Source organism: Malania oleifera, chromosome 8 (assembly GCF_029873635.1).
Source record: "Malania oleifera isolate guangnan ecotype guangnan chromosome 8, ASM2987363v1, whole genome shotgun sequence".
NCBI classification, from domain to species: domain Eukaryota; kingdom Viridiplantae; phylum Streptophyta; class Magnoliopsida; order Santalales; family Ximeniaceae; genus Malania; species Malania oleifera.
The window spans coordinates 97,884,424-97,896,784 of NC_080424.1; the positions used below are offsets into that span (position 1 = coordinate 97,884,424).

The 12,361-nt window shown below is 27.4% G+C and overlaps 1 long non-coding RNA gene across 1 annotated transcript; it reads left to right on the forward strand.

Moving 5' to 3' along the window:
• The first annotated feature begins 1,514 nt into the window (after positions 1 to 1,514).
• On the forward strand, positions 1,515 to 12,155 carry LOC131161948 (uncharacterized). The gene is made up of 2 exons (XR_009138651.1): positions 1,515 to 1,785; positions 11,903 to 12,155. It is a non-coding gene; the product is annotated as an uncharacterized LOC131161948 (long non-coding RNA).
• The last annotated feature ends 206 nt before the right edge of the window (positions 12,156 to 12,361 follow it).

Sequence of the window (12,361 nt, forward strand, 5' to 3'; positions counted from 1 at the left end):
TTCTAAATTTCATTACGAGATGTCTATTCCTTTTTTATTGTATGTCGAATGAAATAATTATGAACATATAAGATATAACTATTTTCTTGATTTTTAAAATTAAAATTATATTTTATTTTATTCTAAAAAATGATTATTCCATTGAAGCAAACAAATTTAAACATTGCAGAGCTTTGATGAATATTTTTGTTTGGGTAAAATTCAGCAACACCTCGTGAGCTTGTTGAAAATGACACTCCACCTCCTATATTTTCAAAAACTATCAAAGAATCCCTTAAGCTTTAATATTATTGACAAAATGAATCTTCCATTAGTTGACCGTTAGTCAACCGTTATGTATATGTTAAAAAAAATTAATTTTAGCAGTAACAAATAATATATTTAAAATGAACCCTATTTAATAAATTAAATTGAAAAAAATGGTTATTATAATGTCTTGGAAACTAAGCATCATGAATATCTAATTGATTCTCAAATCAACTGGTCTATTCACTCCAATCGCTTTAAATCAACTAATTGACATCATCATAAAAAAAAAAATATTATTTAATTTTTTTTGATATATATAAAAAATAAAAATTACTAATAAATTATAAAAATATCTAATAATTATAATGCTAAAAAATGTTTATTATATGTAATTTTTATAAAAAAATAATGACTAAACATGTCATAAAACAAATAAAACTTAGTTTAGCATTTTTAAATTTAAGCAACTTATCAAACATAAAGTTATATATATATATATATATATATATATATATATATATATAAAATTCATTATTTATAAATTAAAACTATAAAATGGGAGACTAGTTTTTCTATATGAATAAAATTTAAATTTATATTAATTGGTTGACTATTGTTTGAGACAATTCACTCATCTTTTTTTAATTTTATTTAAGTTATTATGTTACTAGGATATTTAATCAAACTCAAAAAGGAAGGCACATTTCAACTATGATCCAAATCAAATTTATAAAACTATATTTTATTTGCTAAAGATATGTTTAGTCATTTAATTTTTATGTATATAACAAATATTGATACAATTATTTAAGTATTTTTTCTCAATTATTTGTATTATTTATTCATTTTTCATAATTTTTAATTTTATAAATATTAATTTAATTACGTTGTCATGCTTATGTCAACTTATTGGCCCGATTTAATCGTTAAGTATTAAATTCATCTGTTAATTTAATTTTAAAAATATATTATAATTAATTAATCAACCTTTTCAACCTAAATTATTAAATTAATGTTATTTTCTTAATTTATCTTATCAAAATTAAGTGGAAGGACAAATTTGTTATTTTATTAAGAATAAATTTAATTTTTTTACTAAGCTTAGCTTTCACATTGTTAATAAAATTAAATTTCAGTGGTTTTGTGATAATTTTCGAAAATTCAGTGGATGAAGTGTCATTTTGGTGTTGCAAGATTTAAAATTTTTTATTTTAAATAGTCTTTTTTTGTTTAATTAGTTGAGCTTGGTTGTTTGGTTCAACAGTATTTTTAAAAGCAGAATTTTCCCATTTTCTTTTCATCTTTTCTCTCTTTCAAGAGAACATGCGGGGGAAGGCCAAAACCCTAGCTCCGCCGCGGTCGCCGCCCCTGCTTGCCCGAGCCATCTTCAGCCGCCCACGACGCGGCTCAAGCATCAGTTCTTTTAATATTTTGTTTCTGTTTTATTTCGTCTTTGAAAATTGGAGGACAAGACATCCGCGATGGACCTTCACCGCGGCCACCGCCGGCCTCTCTCTCTGGCTTCTCCAATTGCAGGTACACAGTTTTCAATTTATTTCTTCTTCTCTTTCTGCTTTCTCTCTCCAAACAAACAGCCACTTTAGTACTGGACAACGTTATTATGTTAAAAACTTTTCTGTGATGCCATCTGAGGGTGGGATTGAGCAAGAAAGCAAAGAATTGAAGAGGTTAAAATTTCGAAAAAATTATTACTAAATTCAATAAAATGTCCCCTCTGGCTCTGGCTCTGGCTCTGGCTCTGGCTGTATATTATGATTTATTTAGGAGATACGCAAATAATGCCCATAAATTCTCCATGCAAATATTCTGCTATGACTTTCCCTTTATCATGGCATGTATTATTTGTAATTTCCTTTCAATTAAATTTTTTATTAAATGGTCATTGTTTCTTTATTTTTGCAATGCTATATTTTGACAAAATTGCCAAATATAATCATTTTTATTGTCAATATTTATTGTAGCTCAATTTTGTAAATTCTTGTGAATGGGCGGATAAATTAAGCTACGGATTATGAATTTTGAATCTTAAATTTAAATTTAGGTAGATTTGGTTAAATTCTAATATAATTTTATTCAAATTCAATTCATTTATAATTCAGGAAGAAATTGTTAGATAGATTGGTTTATCATATCATTTATAAACTAATCTAATTAAATAGTGACAACTCTTAACTAGACATATAGCAAATCCTAGTCCATTATTTATTTTCAAAATAAGTTCTATTTTGTTTTTCTTATTTAGTATATAAATGCATTTTTTATTTTTTTATGTATTTAAATTCAATTATATATATATTTTAGAAGAAAGAATCACACTAAAAATTAAAAAATAAAATATTTTGAATTCGGGATGTAACATTATCTTATTTACTTGAAAAAAAGAAAAAAATAAATTACATTTCTTACTACCATGAATTTAAAGTTAAGAGTATATATAAGTGCTCGAAAAAAAATAAAAATATAATACTGTCTAGAATGTAAGTGGATTATAAAAGTCATTTGTTTATTATTTAAGATGTGTCACGTCATAATAATATTACAAATAAATAATAAATACATATTTTCTAATAATTATGAAAATAACAATAATTCCTCATTAGAAAATATACATAAATATTTTTATTCATATTATTTATATTATAATATTATTTAATTATTTTATGGCCCATAACTCCTACTTGAATAGACCCTTCAAACCCATCCAGGCACCAAACGGAGAGATGAAAATATTGCAATCCACTCATTGACGCATTTATGATAATTCATTAGACAAAACAACAAAATACATTATGAAGAGTTAAAAAACACATTTATAATCTACTTGTATCTCAACTTTATATATATATATATATATAGACACACGCACACATATATATATATATTGCGTAATAATATACTCTCAATTTTATTTCTATTCTACTAGGTAATTTAATTTTTTTTTCTTGAACTCAATTTTTTTTTTCTTTTTTTCAACTTTCAGTATTATTAAGGATTTATTGTAGAAAGGAATAACATTAGGATTTGATTATTTGGTCTACTTAAAAGTTGTCATCTTTTAATTGGATTAGTCTATCCGAAGGACCTGGTAGAAGTTATTGACTATAAAATAAATAAATAAGTAAATAAAATAATTTTATATTATAAATAATAAAAAATATATTTATATACATTTCCTAATAAGGAATTTTTAGAAAAGTGATTTTTAAAATACATATTATATATTATCTTCTTTTCATAATTATTAGGAAATATATTTTTATTAACTATAATATTTATTGTAATGTAACAAATCTTAAAGAATTAAGAAATGAACTTCTATAATCTACTTATATTTTAGGATAACTTTATATATATATATATATATATATATATATATATATATTCAAGTAATTATATATACTCTCAAATTTAGATTCAAGGTACTATGAAATGTTATATAATTTTTTTTTCTTCAGGTAAATAAGGCTATTTAACGTTCTGAACTTAGAGAATATATATATTCTTTTTAGTGTGATTGTTTTAAAAAAAATATAAATTTAAATACATAAAAAAGGCAAAAAAAGAAAAAAGAAAAAAGGAAGCATTTATATCATGAATAGGAAAGGAACAATTGATTAGGATTTGCTGATATGTCTACTTAAGAATTGTCAACATTTAATTGGATTAGTTTATAGATGATGTGGTAGACCCAATCTAAGACCTCTTCAAACATAGAACTATTTATTTATTTATTTATTTTTAAAATAATATTGGTGTTGGAGGCCCTTTAGACACTTGAATACTAAGGTATTATTTCAAATGCGAAGTTGTGATGCCCAAGACTCGAACCCTGACATTTTAACCAGGAAAGTTTTGAGTTTATCACTTGAGCCACTCTTGAGGAGCTTATTTGATATACCCCAAAGATATCCTCATTAAATAGGAAGACTGTAATTTGACCCCACTCATTATAACAATTTCCATAAACATGTGAGAAGACCAAAGCACTCATTAATGGGGGAGTTACCAAGTCATCCACGTCAATGCTCTTAAAGGTTAGAGCGATCCACAACTGTGCAATAATGCACCCATTAAAACCATATCACCACAAGGTCAAACTCCATAACTATAAAAAGGGATTCAGAGAGGAGGTAAGGGCATCTCATTCCAACCTATTCTTTACTGTTGCGTAAAACCTCTTGATTAAGTCTCTTACGTAGGCATCAGAGTGATCCCATGGAGTACACCCTGGGTCCTCCCAAGCCATTCATACTTTTTCTTTTTCAGGTGGTCGTGATCAAGGAATGTCTCCAAAGATCGTTAAACTTTATTCAACAACAGTTGGTGCCATCTGTGGGAACAATTCTTGAGAGATTTTTCTTTTCCAATATTTAAGTCATGACCACATCCAATAATTCGAATTTAGAGCCCGCCATGGGTGATCAGTCACCCTAGTCCATACACTCTGCACCAGGCGACCATTCCAGCATGACTAGAGGTGAGTTCCTTGCTTTCTAGAAAAGGATGGAAAACATGACGACTTCCCAGAAGAAGATGGAGGACATGTTCAATATGATCCTATAACAAAAGGATCATAAAGAACTTGTTCCCTATCATAAGCAAGTAGATCTTGAGTCGCATGGAAAAACTACAGTCCCACAGGAGATCGATGAAAAAGCCGATCCCACAAGGAAGGTGGAGGACGTAAATAGTGTGGGAATCAACGAGCAGTGATCAAATGAACTGGAGGAAAGATTCTAGAGAATTGATCAACTAGAGAAGATGATGAAGGAAGCTCACACCAACTTATCCTTTGAGGAGTCTTTGCTGAAGTCTTCAGACTCGCCCTTCACCACAGAAGTAATGAGTGTGTCCCCTGCCTAGTAAATTCAAAATGCCTAGTTTTGAGAGGTATGAAGGCTCATCCGATCCTATGGACCACCTGGATACCTTTAAAGAGCTAATGCAATTGCAAGGTGTATCGAATGCTATCATGTGTTGGGCATTCGTAACCACTCTAAAAGGGAATGTCAGAGCATGGTATCGGACCCTGAAGTCTGGTTCTATCGATTCCTTTTTTGAAATGGAGAAGCAGTTCACGGGACACTTCATCAGCAACCGTAGAATAGCCAAAACCTCATCTCATTTGATGAGCCTAGTCCAAGGAGAAAGGGAAACGTTGAAGAAGTTTATGCACCATTTCGTCACTACAACTTTGCAGATTCGAAACTTGGATCACGAGGTAGCAGTGGCAGCCCTAACAATGGCTCTCCAGTCAAGGGATTTCTTATACTCACTAGGGAAGGAAACCCTAATCGATATGGGAGAACTAATGGCACGAGCTCAGAAATATATCAACCCAGAGGAGGTGATGGACACAAGGAGAAACCAAATTGAATTGAAAAGGAAGAGCTTGAGAGATATGGAGGAGACCACCAGAGCAGGAAAGAAGCTCGAGAGTAGCAAGCCGTAGAGCAACTCTAGGGGGTTAGGACATACAACTAAGTTATAGTCCTACACACCCCTGAATGTCTCACGAGCCAATGTCCTTTTGCATATTAAACAAAGAGGGTATGTTTCGTGGCTTGAGCCTATGCGCGCACCATCGCATGAGCGAAATATGTCCAAATTTTGTCAATCAACCACTTAAAGAACAAAATCGAGGCTCTGATAACACTACAAAAAATAAGGTTATTAGTGAAGGATCAAAACTGTCACTAATAATCACAAAACCGTCACTAATAGTATTAGCGACGATTTTGAATTAGTTGCCATAATGGCGGTTACTAATAATTATTAGTAACAAATTTTAAAAGCGTCACTAATAATAGAGTAATAGTGACAGATTATAATCGTCACTAAAACCCTAATACCGTTACTATAAATTTTACATTGGCTCAACTCAAAATCGTCACTAATAGTAGAGTAATAGTGACGAATTTCAAAACTGTTATTAATAGTAGAGTATTAGTAATAAATTTTAAAATCGTCGCTAATAATAGAGTATTAGTGACGAATTTCAAAACCGTCGCTAATAGTAGAGTATTAGCGACGAATTTCAAAACCATCACTAATAGTAGAGTATTGGTGACGATTTTGAAATTCGTCACTAATACTAGTATTAGTGACGAATTTTAAAATCGTCACTAATACTTGGGCTTTAGTGACGGTTTTGAAATTCGTCACTACTACTTAAAAAATGGACAATTTTTAGTGACGGTTTAAAAATCGTCACTAATACTTTAAAATTAATAATTTTTAATCATTAATTTCTGTAAAACTTTGTAATTACATTTTTGCGTACATAACATTAAACCATAATTACTAAAAAATTCATAAATTATTCAAAATTCGAATTCAAATACAAATACAAATAAAAATACGTTATACAAATTCAATTAAAATACATAAATTTCAAAAATATTAAAAAATTCAAATACAAATACGTTATACAAATTCAAATTAAAATAGAGAAATTCCATCTGTTTAGATAACAAAAGAAAATACAAAAAAAAAATCAAAAACTGCATTCGACTGTAGTGCGTGACATCGTGCTGATGTTGTGATAGCCGCAAATCTTACAAATAAAGAATTATAAAAAAAATTAGTATACGATTTTTGAACATAAATGTATACGTACTTTAAGTATCAATGATTTAATGGCAAAATAATCGGACATTTGGGCATAGTTAAAAAAAAATTATACAATTTTAAATAGCTAAGTATTATTAGTTTAGAAAAATTTTGGCAGCATTTTATCTGTAAATAGGACATTTTTCATAGAGATATGCTCCAAACCTAGGTGTTTACAATAAATAGTTCACAATAATCCAACTAGTAATGAATTTTATGAGTGCACAAGAGCTTCATATAATAAGCATTAAATAATGTAATGTATTCATGTATCCTACAAACAATCTATATCAGAATATAGTTCAATGAAAAATAGAATATGATGTTTATGGTTTACATGGCTTCCTTAAGACTCAAAAACAACTATAATAATCAAATAATGCAAATGAGTCCATGATTGATAGAATTTTCACTTAACATATGCAAAAGTAAATTTAGAGATGAAGTTCAAAATTCATTTGAACTTCACTCATCTTTTCAAAAATGTTTTAACATTCAGCACACTATAATCATTTTTACAAATATGATATATGACTTTGATTATTTTGGGAAAAATTTAACAAATTTTCGGCAGCATGCTATTTAAAAATAAAATATTTTCCAAACTTGCAAGTTACAAAAGCATGCAATTCACAAGATTTTTGCATCATATAAATGTTCAATGTGCTCAAGACAACCTTAGGACTCAAAAATAAAGACAATGATATACATGAAAGTCTATAAGATTATATTTTTCAAAATTATAGAAGTTTAGAAAAATTTTGACAGCATTTCGTCTGTAAATAGGACACTTTTCATAGAAATATACTCCAAACCTGGTTGTTTACAATAAACAGTTCACAATAATCTAACCGGTAATAAATTATATGAGTGCACAAGAGTTTCATATTAGGAGACAATGAAAAACACACACAACATACAACTAAGGATGCTGCATAACCTAATTGAGAGGAAGAGGGTCCCTAATCAACTCTCAAACCAAACAAAAACCAAATTTGAGAGCCAACGAAGGAAAGATAAGGGGAAAAAAAAAAAAACATAAAACAGAGTGTCCAATAATCAACTCAGATGAATCAGATTTAGAGGAGATCAATACTATGATACATGTTGTAAAGTTAGAGATGTAGAAGAGGAAATAGAAGAAGATAAGAGAAAAAATAGGCGGCAATTTCTTGGAGCATACATATAATTACAAGTTCACCCTCTTATATATGAATAATAATAAGACATGAAAGACAAAAATACCTCCATTCACACAACATAATTACAAACATAACAACTCTTCTAACAGAGATTTCTGGTGATAAAGGGAAGAGGATAGCCATTAGGAGGTCAATGTGGTTCTCATGAATTTGCCAAGATTGACGTTCGCCATTTGAAGGATGAAGAAAGTTCAACAATATTGGTCTTGGCTTCAAGGATGAAGTTTAATATTCATCTAACTTTCACTCATCCTTTCAAAAATATTTTAACATTCATTTTATCATAATTATCTTTGTATATGGTTTTATTTTGGAAAAATTTTAACGAAATTTCAGCAGTATGCTGTCTGTAAATTGGACATTTTCCCATAAAACTTGTACCTGAAATTTGGTTGTTTTCAGCAAATAAATCATTTCAAATATGTAACAACCTAAATCCACTATCAGTATGCAATTCACAATATACTGCATCAACCATTCAGTTGGCGTTCAACACAAGCATGTATTTCAGTAGTTTAATCTACAATTCATATAACATAATACCATCAATCAAAAAGATTTAGTCATTTGGTGTATTATATATAGTAATCTGTAATGTTGTTTACATAAACTAAAATTGTAAATCAATACAAACTATTGGCTGTTTAGGAGAAACTATTGAAATTATTAAGTGACTCAATTTTTTTAGCGTTAATTATGATACTAGCATTAGATTCTTTGTAACCTTTTAACCAATTTAGTCATCTCCTTATAGAGTCATTATAATATAATCTAATAATTTTTCTTTGGTCCATATACTTTTGTTAGTGATTAACAATATTGACAACCATTATGCCAACTTTTTTATGGTTCTTCAATATTTCCTAAGTTGGGCCTTGCTTAAATTCAAGTAAATATTAATAGTCGCATTAAACTTCTCTAAGTCATACCTCTTGTGTTGAAGTATTCTTCATCTTTTTCATTAATTCATCTTTTAGTTTTTGATTTTCTTATAATCTCCTTCAAACTAAGGCTTACTTTCAAGGTCCATTTCCAAGAATCTAGTTCTTCAACATGTCATTTTTTTGTCATACTTTATATATATATTTATTTATTACAATAGCAATTTTAGTATCTAATTGTTCAAATCTTGGAGTTTTTTCCCAATTTATCATTTAAAAAAATATATATTAAATAATACATTTCTCAGGAAAATAATTCCCGAGAATAACCCTAACGTAATCTCGCTACTTGGAGTAGTGAGATTTGCCATGTGTCATTTCGGGAATTATTTTTTCAAAAAAGATATTATTTAATATATATATTTTAAAAAATGATAAATCAGGAAATAAATTCTTCTGCGTAATAAATAGGGAAATAAATTTTTTTAATATATTTTTCAAAAAATGATAAATTGAGAAATAAATCTTCTGTGTAATAAATTCTTCTGCGTAATAAATTGAGAAATAAATTCCTTCTATAAATTTTTATATGCTATAATATTATTATATATAATAAAAATATTAATGATATCATAATATTAATATTATTTTTAAAATTTATATAATATATATTATATATAAATTGTCATATTATAATAAATATTGTGTTTTCAAGAATCAAGATTTAATTTCAGAGTAAGAGGTAGGAATCAAAATATAAACAAAAGGGGAAATCTCATTTTGCATGTAAATTGGAATGATATTTCTAATAAGCAAATATTGGGAATGAGAATCAATTATTTCAATTTCAATTCCTATAGTCCCAATTATCAAGTACCACCCTAGTTTAGTTGTGGAAATTTTTTTTTATTTTTTTTATTTTTTTTATTTTTTTTATTTTTTTTATTTTTTACAAATTATAAAAATTTTAATTGATTTTCTAGTTTTTAAGATTCATATTAAATAGTTAGAAAATAAATATTTTTTTTAAAAAAGTCAAAATACTTTTTAGATTTTTAAATAATTATTAAAGTAATTCTTTTAAAAAAATTTAAATTATATAAGTTAATATTTTTGATCACTAATTTTGGATTTGAATTCACAAATCAAAATTTAATATATGAGTGCATGCGCTCAAGTCTTAATTAACAAAATAAGAGTTAGAAATCTAAAAAACAGCAAAAAATATTTGTTACCTTTTCTATATGAATTTTAAAAAATAAAGAACATCATTTTTAATTATTTTAAAAATAAAAAAAATAAAAATAGAACTATTTCTACAAGAAAATAGTGTCAAATTTTTTATACTGTTAATTTATTTTAGAAAAAATTTCTAAAAAATGAAAAATTAGCTATTTTTAAATATTTTTTTAAACTAAAAATAAATATTAAAAATATTTTCCATAACTAAATAGACCCTTATTTTTTTTTTAAAGTTTTCATGATATTTATTTTTACATTTAACTGGTGATTAGAAAGTCATATATGATGACAATTTTTATATTTTGAGGAATATAAAATTTTTAAAAATATGACACTCTTATCTTTATGCTCACATATGACAATGCTTACAAAATATGAAAATTTTAATTTCATGCAACTCATGAGAATCTTATGTAGAAATTTTATTTTTGTTATAAATCAAATAGAGAAATGAGTATCGTTTATACATTTTCTATATTGATATAAGATACACTAAATAAAAAATCTTTAAATCTAATGAACAAAACAACTCTTTTAAGTAAAAAAAATTTACAAAAATATATTAAATAGAAAAAAATAGATATAATTAAATAGGAATTTTCTTTTTTTCAAAAATTTATTGTTCCAAAAGTAATAAGAGAAAGAATTAAATTTTTTTTTATTTCCCGATTTATTACGCAGAAGAATTTATCACACAAAAGATTTATTTCCGATTTATCATTTTTTTTAAAATATATTAAAAGAATTTATTTCTCTATTTATTACGTAGAAGAATTTATTTCCTGATTTATCATTTTAAAAAAAATATATATATTAAATAATATTTTTTTTTAGAAAAATAATTCTTGAAATGACACGTGGCAAATCTCGCTATTTAAAGTAACGAGATTACGTCAGGGGTATTCCGGGAATTATTTTCCCGAGAAAGGTATTATTTAATATATATTTTTTTAAAAAAAGGATAAATTGGGAAAAAACTCCAAATCTTGTCTCTATTTTATTAACTAGTAATTCTAGCAGGTCTACATACTGTATTTTGCCTATTTCACCTACGAAACTCCAACTTTAAAATAGAACATCACACTCACTATCTATAAAGAAATTTAAAAACAATTCTAATATTATTACCTTGTTTCTTCATTATATACTCCCTCGCCAAAGTATGTGTTGATACATTTGAAATTGTTCATCCTTGTGAGACACCACCAAAATCAAATCTTCCAAAATCATCCAAACACAACTCAAAATGTTTCATTAAGACAATATAGTGACCTAACACCCATGATCCAAACGAAATCTTAGGACCTGTGTAATTATCAAATATGAACCAAATCGAATAAAAAAATTAGTTAACCACAATTAACCAATGTATACACCATTTTAACGTGAATGGAAAGGCCTCCTTGAGTTGCATAGCAATAGCACATAAAAGTAAGGTTTTGAGTTCTTCCAAATTTGCAAGAGATATTTTCCTAAAATTTATAAAGATGAAATTCCAATGTAGAAGTAATATTAAAACGTACTCCACATGTAAAATGCATATCGACTAATTAAAAAATAGTGGCAATTAAATAGTACAAAACAGTCATGAAATTCATAATTAAACTAGTTCATAGAATCAACATTGTTGACTTTTTGAGTCAGATTCTTGGTTTTGATAATGACAAACCACAAGTTTCTTATGTGTGTATCCAGTGTTTTAGCAGGCTTGATATGTTAGCGCACATATAAGGGGACTAAAAATGGAAGTTAGAAGAAACTCGAAAGACATACATCAGCTGGTGTATTCCAAGGAAGTCATAAGAGTAAAGAAGATTGAAGACATTTAAATTTCACTTGTATTGCATTTAGTTTTTCTATTTGGTCTGTAATAGTAAATAGGAAATGATATGTAATAATTAATGCATTGCATGCATGATATGGATAAAAGTTCAGTGATGACTATAAATTGACCATAGGGGGCCACAGAACCTTAGGGATCACCCTTTGGTCGACCTTCAGTCGATCGAGATCGGATTTTTTTAGGGTATATGCTCAAAAACCTAGACTGACCTTAGGATTCCGTATATTTCATAAAAATATGCCCTATAGTCTTAACATTAATCATCATATGACTAGAGAAAATTTTATAAGAGAAAAAGGACCAAAACGCCC